Source organism: Python bivittatus, unplaced genomic scaffold (assembly GCF_059951505.1).
Source record: "Python bivittatus isolate LINGU-HERP-01145 unplaced genomic scaffold, Pbiv_v1 ctg000220_np1212, whole genome shotgun sequence".
Classification (NCBI taxonomy): domain Eukaryota; kingdom Metazoa; phylum Chordata; class Lepidosauria; order Squamata; family Pythonidae; genus Python; species Python bivittatus.
This window is the reverse complement of record NW_028277048.1, coordinates 35588567-35598644: the sequence shown is the minus strand read 5'-3', so window position 1 is coordinate 35598644 and position 10078 is coordinate 35588567.

Here is a 10078-nt window from a genome sequence, read left to right as displayed (position 1 = left end):
CCAAGGACTCGAATTCCCTGTCCCAGCATATGCACTGGGAAAATGCCTCCTTCTGTTTCAATGAAGGGGTCCAATATTGAGGAATGTCTTGGTGGGTTACTCTTTTTTTTTCATTTGACTCTGAGAGGGATATACTGTACAAATGTATTTGCAACTTTGAAAACAGCTTACCTTTCTGTAGATTCGGGGATGATTCCCATGACTGGATACATGAGTGTGTGCAATAGATATGAAATCCAGGACTAAGAACTGAGGCTGATGGCAAATGCACACCGGTGTCTGAATGAACATAATGTGAAAATTGATCCTAAACATTTGGATTACTTTCAGTGCTTAATTTCTAAAATGGGGCTATGTATTTACTCCAGTAGTAGAGAAAGGACACTTTAAACTTGTTGGAAGGTACCAACTTTGCTGTTATTTAATAAGTTCCAGCTCTGAACTCTGGCGCAGAAAGTAGGTTCTAGAGTGAAGTAAAATCTTGACCCCAAATGAGTCATCATACTGTCCCCTCTACCTCTTTCCACTCAGCGGTAATGTGACTGTGATTATTCCATTGGTTTTAGCTACATGCATTAATTTTAGAAGCAGATGCCATACATATATACAATCAACTAATTCAGGTAAAAATGCTTCATGCGCATATGTCTAAACAAAATTCTGCTTAGGAAATGTTGGCTCTTCTTCCATGAAAGCTATTTTGCTTCAGTCCAGAACTTTTTGCACTCTCTTGCTGATGTTTGCCCTTCTAATTCTGTCTGCATTCACCAAGCACAGCATATGTTAATGCTGTTTCTAGCTCACTATCCAGCAGTTATGAGCAGTACATTGGCTTCATTCCAAGACAAGAGAGGTGGAACTGGCACACCTTTTGGAAGAAAAAACAAAGATCCACCCTAATTCTGTTCATCCAAAATGTGGTTGGAGGATGCTTGCTTGCTCCTATGAGGTAGCCAGATGGCACTACCTGATGGAGTTATTCTAAAGCTATTTCATATCCTAATATGCAGACTTTCTTTTTTCTGGGGAAGGGGGACACCATGATTGGAAGGATACAAGCTCATTTCTTAGGAATGTTTGATTATGTCACATGAATAATCCACCCCCTCCACACACAAACTTCAGGATCCCTCAAGCCTTAAAAGTCTATTATAATTGACTGGACATCTGGTACTAATTCATTGATTAACCGTAGTGACTTTGCAATGTTCTGATTACTCCAGATCCAGATCAGATGACCAACTAAAGCATTTGAGGCCCTTTGTTTTACAGCATAGAAAATCTTAAATTTTAGAGCAACATGATAAAAGTCTATAAAATAATACATGGAAGTGGAGGAAAGTATCAATTAGGTACGTTGCTAATCAGTGTATAGTATCACAATCATATCATCTCAATACTGAAAAGATCTCATTGGTTGCTAGGAACCTAGAATCCTTCTTTGGCAGAAAAACCAAATGAGCAAATGAATGACTAAATAAACATGAACACATATGAGTGTAGTGCTCCTTTGTTTCCTTCCAAGCATCTGAACTGGATAGTTTGCTGGGCTCTGAAAATATCCATTCCTGGGGGAACCCCCCTTCCCCCCAGAGTGTGGATTGTGTGCATCAGCTGTTGTAGCTCTAAGTGCAAATGTCTCTCCTCACTGGACATACTCATTAGAATTTTGCATTTGCTTCTGATGAAACATAAAGCTGAGCAAAGCTTCTGATGAAGCATTAACCTGAGGCAAAGCAATTCATTATTAGCCTTAAACTGTGGTGATTATGGTCTAAAGTGGTCTAAAATGATACAGGTACTCAAAAAACTCACCTTAAGTGAGCAAAGCTAAGTGAGTTGATAAGGGAGAGGAAAAAGAAAGTGGACATATTTTACAGCCAAGGAATGACATCACCGGGGCTCCTTGAATCAAACGTTGACTATTACATTGGAATCATAAGTTAGGGACAAGTAGATTAATGGAGGCTAGTAAAACTGAATTTGTATCCTTATAACATGGGGATTCTCTAGGTGGGTAGCTCCTAAGTCTGGTAACTAGATAATTTATCCTGGAAGGATTGTTTCCTTCTGAAGGAACCAGATGGTTTAGAGTGCTCACAGAACCTTGTTTCTAGAGGTCTAAGTAACAGTGGAAACAAGGAGCATCCTGCCTTCATGCGTATGCCAGTGCATGTATATTTGGCTGTGACCTAAACTGACAGCACATTATTTAGTGTGGCCTATCTAGGGAGAGGGGACCCTTTGCAAGTTTTCCCAAGTCTGCCCTAGCAGCTGAGTCCCTTCCAGCATTTTCTCCTTTACTGCCCCCTCTAGGAGACACTTCAAAATTTTGTAAAAATTGGTACACGCTGGGAGGTTATAAGGGATCGTGAACTCTGCTCAGTGGCATAACTGGCTGGAGGGAGGGACAAGGGGTGAAAGCCGATCTTGTCACATCTGCTGTCTTCTACTGCTGTACAACAAAGGGCATTGGTCTAAGCTGGGCTTGTTAGCTCTGAAACAAAGAATGAAAAAAAGCCACACTCCCTTTCTGGTTAAAAGGTGGGATATTGGTACTCTGAGCACTTATAAGCTATACATACTATAGCTCTGTCTGTGTGAATGCATAAAAACATAGGGACAATATACTCAACATTCAAAGCAAATTGCTCACAAAACTAGAGGGCACTCCTTACAAATAAAATGATAAATATCAAACGTTGTTGCAAAAAATCCCCTACGCTTATTTGTTGGTGATATGGCAGATTTCATTGCCTCAGCGAAGAGGTCCTATGCTCGTACATTTCTTCCACACTCGTGTAAAAAATTGAGAGAAGGCTCTGTTTTCAATTTGAGCCAAGGTTCCACTTCAGAACTGAAACTGCATCCAGTGTCAATCTGTGGCTTTAAATCAAAATGATCCCCTGTCCAAAAACACTCTGGTTCTGAATCAAATACTTTTCAGCCCACACCCCTAATACACTGTATAAAACTGTGGCCTAGAGCAGAAACCGTCCTCAGTAACAGGCAATAAATCAATGCTTCACAGGAAACAACCAAGAAGGCCCTCAGTTTGCTCCCAGGAAGTCTTTCTCTTAATCTGTAATGGATGGAAACCATGAAGGGGAAGGAATAATATCTGCTTTCACATGTTTAGAAACATTGACTATAAAAGCCCTTTTATTTCTATCATCCAATCCAACTAGTTGCTGAATCCCTGTTTGGGTTGTATTAAACTACTGGGTTAAATTCTCCCGAACAACTTGAATAGGTAACTAGGACTCTCATTGCAGCTTGAGCGAATGCCTCTTATTACAAATAATAATAATAATAAAAAATAAATAAAAACCACCACATGTAGAAAAACTACCTCGTGTGGGAGAAAATTAGACTGAAAACTCCTGATTTCTAATTTACTGTGTATAGAGGATTTCTTTTTAATTAAAGAACATTTAGAGTTTAGATATCAAACTTTTAAAATCTAAACAGAAGTAGATGCTTTCCCACCATGCATTTGGTTTTTATCATATTTTGTTACATATCTATGGTTGATCAAACTAAGATCCAAAATATTACACAACGCTATGTTCTATTCAAGCTGTAATATATCACAGATACAGATAATGTGAGATTAGAGGTCAGTGCCTGATGCTAGGAAGATGAAGCTTTTCTAAAATGTGGCAGTTCCCAATATGTGTAGTTCCCACCTCTCTTTAAAGCTTGTTATAATGCATTTTTATATATTACACTGTATCTCTTCCCATGAAAGTTTCTGTTCAAACCTTGGGCTTTATTTACTTGGCCCATACATAAAGCCAGCCATGGCTCTGTTTCCTGATCAGAGATGAGTCTCACAGTGTGGCTTGGAGCATTTAGGGATGTGTAAGCATCCTGGGACTTACACTGTGAAGGACAGAACCATTGAAAGAATTTCAGCTGAAGATTCACAAAGAAACAAGCATTTTGCAAGTGTTTGCTTGAAAAGGACTTGTAAATCTCTCCCCTTCACTTTTCTTTCTCAAGACCCAAAAACCCGTGATAGTGAGGGGCAGGGGAAGGTGGAGGGGGTAGTAGGCATAGAGGCCATGCCATCTTTTCTTGGCAGAGAATGGCAGCTTCAGTGGCCTCAAGTCTTCACCTTTTCTCCTACTGATTATAAGCAAGAGTCCCTCCTCCTCCTCCTCCTCCTCCTCCTCCTCCTCCTCCTCCTCCTCCTCCTTCACTTTGTTCTGCTTGCCCAGCTGAACTTCATTGAGCTCATCCACTCAGTCTCAATGCCCTGGCATGAATATGCCCCACTTACAGCTTGCTAAGGATACATTAACCTAACATTACTTCTATCTGCACTGTCAGCAGCCTTAAAACTGGTGCAGAGCCCCTAATGCCTATAGGTAGTGATGCCTTCAGAATCAATTGGCCCAGCAGGTCTGCTGTGGGAAGGTGTCAGGTTCAGCCCAAAGAACTCCATGAGACAATGCAAATACAGTTCTGTTGCGTTTATTAGCTTCCACCTCAAGACAGAATCTCACCAGACTGAACCCAAGTTCCCAAGCCAGCCAGCCACAACACCGTGAATTCCTTAGGGAGGTGCCAGCGTCATCTTCTTGAACTTCCCATGCTCCCGTTGGGGGCTAAGAACACACTTATCTCCCTGAGCATGGCCTTCATAAGTCCATTCCATCACAGAAGGCCCCCTTCTGTCTAGTTGCTGGGCTCACTGCTTGTTCTGCACTGCTGTTTTGATTTCAAGGGAGACCAGAACCCTGGCTTCTGCAGCCACTTTCTTTGTGTCGGTGTGTTTTCTTACAGATAGATTCTAGATGTAGAAATGGCTCTGTTCCAAGAGACTGTGCAACTCAAACACCCAACTGATCGACACTATACATGCTCATACCACTCCTGCTCTTGAATATCGCTTCCATTTGTGCCATGCTATAGAATGAGTGATTGACACATACACACTGAGGATGGAAGGTGGACAGGAAGCCTTTAGTTGCATTTCCATTGCTGTGCCTATGAGGAAGACTGGAATCTTGGCTTCCACATGTGCTCTGTTTGGCCAATCTTGTGATTTGGCCATAAATCTGATTTGGGAAGCTCAGTAGCAGCCTGGTATTTTGGGGCGGGAACACTAGGAACCAAGCAGTGATACAGAGATAGAAGGAGTATACCGTCTGCTCAGGGGAAAGGGGGAAAGGGGAAAGGGGAAAGGAAAGGAAAGGAAAGGAAAGGAAAGGAAAGGAAAGGAAAGGAAAGGAAAGGAAAGGAAAGGAAAGGAAAGGAAAGGAAAGGAAAGGAAAAACAAGCCAGAGGCAAATGGAGCAATTAGATATAGTGTCTGCTACAACAGACATTCTATCCACAGTTTCAGTCAGAGGCATTGCTTACAGTTGCCTTAAAAAAAAGAAAGAAAGAAAGAAAGAAAGAAAGAAAGAAAGAAAGAAAGAAAGAAAGAAAGAAAGAGAAAGAAACCACCCACTTCCTGTATATGACTCTAAGAAATGTGGATCCAGATTTAGATTGGGCTCTAAATCCTGCATTAGGTTTCAGCTTGTGCTGCCAAGAGCACTGCACACCTCTGGGCAAAAATGAAGAACAAAAAGCGGAAACCTCTGGAGGGACCAAATCCTTCCCTAACCTTTCAATTAGTCTCTAATCCCTTCCCTCCTATAAAATCTCTGCTCCAGGCTGCCTGGGTTTGGAGATTTTAACCAGCCAAGAACGTCACCTCCCTTAGATTCTTTCTCTGAGGTTTTAAGAGGGAGACCTCTCCCCCTCCGCCCTGGACCACACCCCACAGCAGATTCATGCTGTTGCAAAGGCTGTTCTCAGTGCCCTTGCTTCTGATGCAAACATTTTCCACCTGGCTGAGTCAGATTATTTACAAAATATTATAAATAAGGATTCCCTCCCTTTCCCTTTCCCTTTCTTTCCATTTTGTTTTAAAGGACTCTGCTGGTGGAACTATTTTTAAAAACATGACACTGATGATTGTGACACATTCGGTGTTCTTAATGAGTGGGTGCAGTTTTATTTCATGTTGTTCTTGTCACCGAGCCTAATATTACAAGTGTGCCCTTTATGAACAGAATCTGAAAAGTCACAGGGATCATGACAGCCTATTCCCAAAAAACAGTATGGAATTTTGTTTACTGTGTATGTGAGAATATATACTCTTTGTTAAAGAGCCATAGAAAAAGTAGTCCACATAATATTTTACACTGAAGCAGTTGGCTGGTGTATGAGTGATTCTCAGTTTTATTTCAATTCATTTCCCTTCACAGATTCTTATATTCCCCAAACCTTTGGTGCTTGTTCAGACACAAGGCACATTGCCAGGCCCAGTGTTTAAGTGGAAAGCATTATTACGTTTCTTTTCCTGAGTACTGTGTTGCCTAAATTTGGCAGCGTGTCCTTTTCCTTTGCTCAGGCCCTTCAGTGGAGAACTGCTCCATAGTTCCTTATTTTTTCTAGGAATGCCCAATGGGATGGTGCAGATCTGGTGGGTTCCAGAGCTGAAGATCATTGGAAATGGTTTCATGTAACACTAATTGCCAATCCACCAGGGATTAGTGACCGGTCACTTAAATTTGCTATTGATGTTGGTGTGAAAACTGTCTGATGGACATGGCCAATGCTGTCAGTCCTTAGAGGTAGGCCAGATCAGGAAACAGACATCGCAAGAATTATAGGAATGGTTGTAGGGTATAATAACAGAATCTTGAAAGCCTTCCAGTGTTTCTTCTGCCCCCTCTTATACCAAACAGACTGGAGGAGTTATTTTGAATTTCTTTCTTACGCCTTCTCCTTTCCCTCAACTGAGTGCTTTTTATTTTCCCTTAATAGCTGTTGTATATTTTCACCAATGTTATCTTTACAGATACACACACGTCAATGGCTTATGCATATTTAAATAAATAATATGAAAACGAAACAAGCAATAAATCCATGTGCATAGATTAGTTCATAGGAGTAATATAAATCATCCTTAAGGGGGCCTCCCTGGAAGCTCCAACTTTTAGTATTAAGCTGCATTAAAAAGGCACCAAATATATTTGGCCATTTCTTCCTGAAAATAAGTGGGAGGCTCATGTGGACAGAAGCTACTGTTTTTTCTGCCTGAAAAGAAAGTACCTGTCAGTTGCTCAGTATTAGCATGCTCTGTCATTGGGGTACTGATAAGAGGTTACAAAGTCAAAAGCAAAGCTCAGACAGACAAGTATCCTGAAAGAGATCTGGGAATTTGATTCAGATATTTTAGAACTCACAAATCTACTCTAGCAAAGTTCCTTAAAGATCTGTTGGGACTGCAAATTCCAGAATTTTTCCTCAAGGAAAGTTCTATCACAGCATATTTGGAGGGCTTCTGGTTGGAGAGGGCTGCTCATCATGTCACATCTATTCACAAAACCATTAAGCATCCCAGAATGTCATGGCAGTCCAATCACCTTCATGCTGAGCTCATGGTATTCTTTCATCTCAGTGGGTATAGCATGACACTTTAACCTTTTTTTTTTTTAACCATTTTTACCATTTCAACTGTTCCAAGGAATACCTGGAGAAATGTGTATAATTTTGATCAGAATGTGCAGCATCCTTTGTTAGAGAACTCTTGACAGTTTATGGTTTGTGGAGTCCTTGGGGTTCTCTGAGCTTGGTTCTTTTCTTGCAAACATTTCATTACCCGGCTAGGTAACATCTTCAGTGCCTCCATTCTAGTTTGTTCATTCATTCATTCATTCATTCATTCATTCATTCATTCATTCATTCATTCATTCATTCATTCGCCTCCATTGCTAGTTTATGGTTTCTTTGTTAGGAGCCACAGCAATTAAACACAGAAGAATGCAGTTCAAACATAAAGCAATGGCTTAATGTGAAAGCAGTTACTTTGATTTTCCTTAGAGTCTCTTTTCAAGGAACTGGAAGAAGAAATTGATGGCCTACATGTATGCTTAGGTTATAATCAGGCAGCAGCCTTGATGGTCTTAGTCAAGCCAATGGGCAAGCCTGGCTCCCTTCCAATTTTACAAGCTTGAGTCTTTGAACGTGAACTGTTGGTTGTATAGTCCTTTAAGAGGCAACTGACTACAGTCCTGTTTTAGCAAGTTCAATTGGGTGGGGTTAGATTGTTCTCCTGAAGCTAGTACCTCATCTTGGGTGTTGACTTCCAACCCCCATGATGTTAAAAAGAATTGGGTTGGGATTCCCAAAGTGTCAAAGGGAAGAAACAGCTGCCCTTGGCCAAGCCCTCAGTGGTGGAACTGTTTCCAGAACCTCTAAAAGCTTTCTTAGCTTCCCTGTATGGAGACTTTGCACAATATTTAGAAAAGTCTCTCCATTGACATGCTGGCCTATCTTTAGCAGGACCCACCCTGGCCCAGCTTGGCTTTTAGTTTCACTTTGTCTTATTAGCAAATGGGACAACATTGACATGAGCTGGGTGAAGATGGATAAAGGCTTCTTTAAATCCCCTGATATCTGTTCAGCCTATGCTATTTGTTCTCCTTCGGGATTTCGTTTTGCGGTGAAATCTTTGCCCAGTCTGTTTAAATGTAACTTATGTTCTGGTCCAAGTCCTCCTCTGTATATTTTGAACTGCAGGGTACAGGAGGCAAGAGGATCCTGCTCCACAAAGGTTTTTCAGACACCAACCTGAATTTGATAACTCTTCCTAATTTGGCAATACCGAAATTGCATTTGGCTGCACTGATACAACTTACTACTTCTTAGATGACCAAGTTCCAGTTCTCCTCTTGACTTGGGAAGTGTAAATTTGATAGGTTTCTATCAAAATTGCTAAATAAAATCCTTCCCTAGCTATACCTAACAGCCACGGGCAAACTTTTTAACATTTTTTTTTAAGAAGGGAGAGACAAAATGAGACATTTTCTTATTGGGCTTGCCAGGAGAAATATGATCATCTGTCCACCCATCCATCTATTAATAAAATAGAAAATAGAGAACAAAAAGAAGAAAATGAGTTATTTTTATTTTAGTTTATATTCTCCCTTTCTACCCATAGGTTACTCAAGGCAGTTAGATAATGGTTAAAATTTGCCTGTGCCCTCTAAAGAAAACACATTAGATAAAAATAATATATATTCCAAAAAATTAAAAACTTTTAAAAATAAGCAATTAAGGAATCAGTCCCCATGCCTTCGAATAGAAGTGAGGAGGTCTTTATCTTTGTATTGTATTTTCTATCAAGTTTTTAATAATTTGGTTTGGAAATTATTCAGCATCTTCTGTTTCCTACCAAATCTTCTTCAGCTTTTGCAACAACCACAGAAAACAACTTGCCACACTGACTCTGCAGATTCAGGGTTTCAGCACCAATAACTATTCTTTTATTTACTCATCAAAATATTTAAGAATCACTTTTCTGTCCAAAAAGGCCCTCAAGGGCAATACACAGGAAAACAAAATGCCTCTCTAATCAAATTAAAAATAACACTACTACCTTTAAAAAATAGAGTTGAACAAACCTATTTAAATCTTTTTTAAAAGCCTTATTAAACAAAATAGGCTTCCAGATCTGCCCTAAGGCTATACAAAAAATGAGACTAATACAGGGAATGTACAAACGCCATCGAACACCAGTGTGCACGTGTGTCTAAACATTATTTACTGTATCTGTTTAATTCATTTAACTTTGGTGCCACCTGACTGCAAGCTGACTCTAGGCAGCTTGCAATATAAAAACAAGATAAATACAACAAAATAAATAGACATCCAATAAGGGAAACAAACAAAATGGCAATCCAGATGACTAACGTCAATTTATATGTAAACATATGATAAATTTATTTATTTATTTAGCAAATGTATATAGCCACCCATCTCACCAAAAGCAATTCTGGGAGGTGTACAACCATCAGATAAAAACAAATATAAAAACAACATAAAAAAATATAAAGCCACACTAGTAAATATCATAAAAACCAAGATACAATCCATAGGGGAGGGAGAATAAAAATGGCCCCCTCAACTATGGAGCCATCTAAGCAGGTCTCCAGTTCCCTGGGAGCCCCAGGCCTGATCACATAACCAGGTCCTGAAGGCCTTCTGGAATAGCAAAAGGGATGGCGCTAAT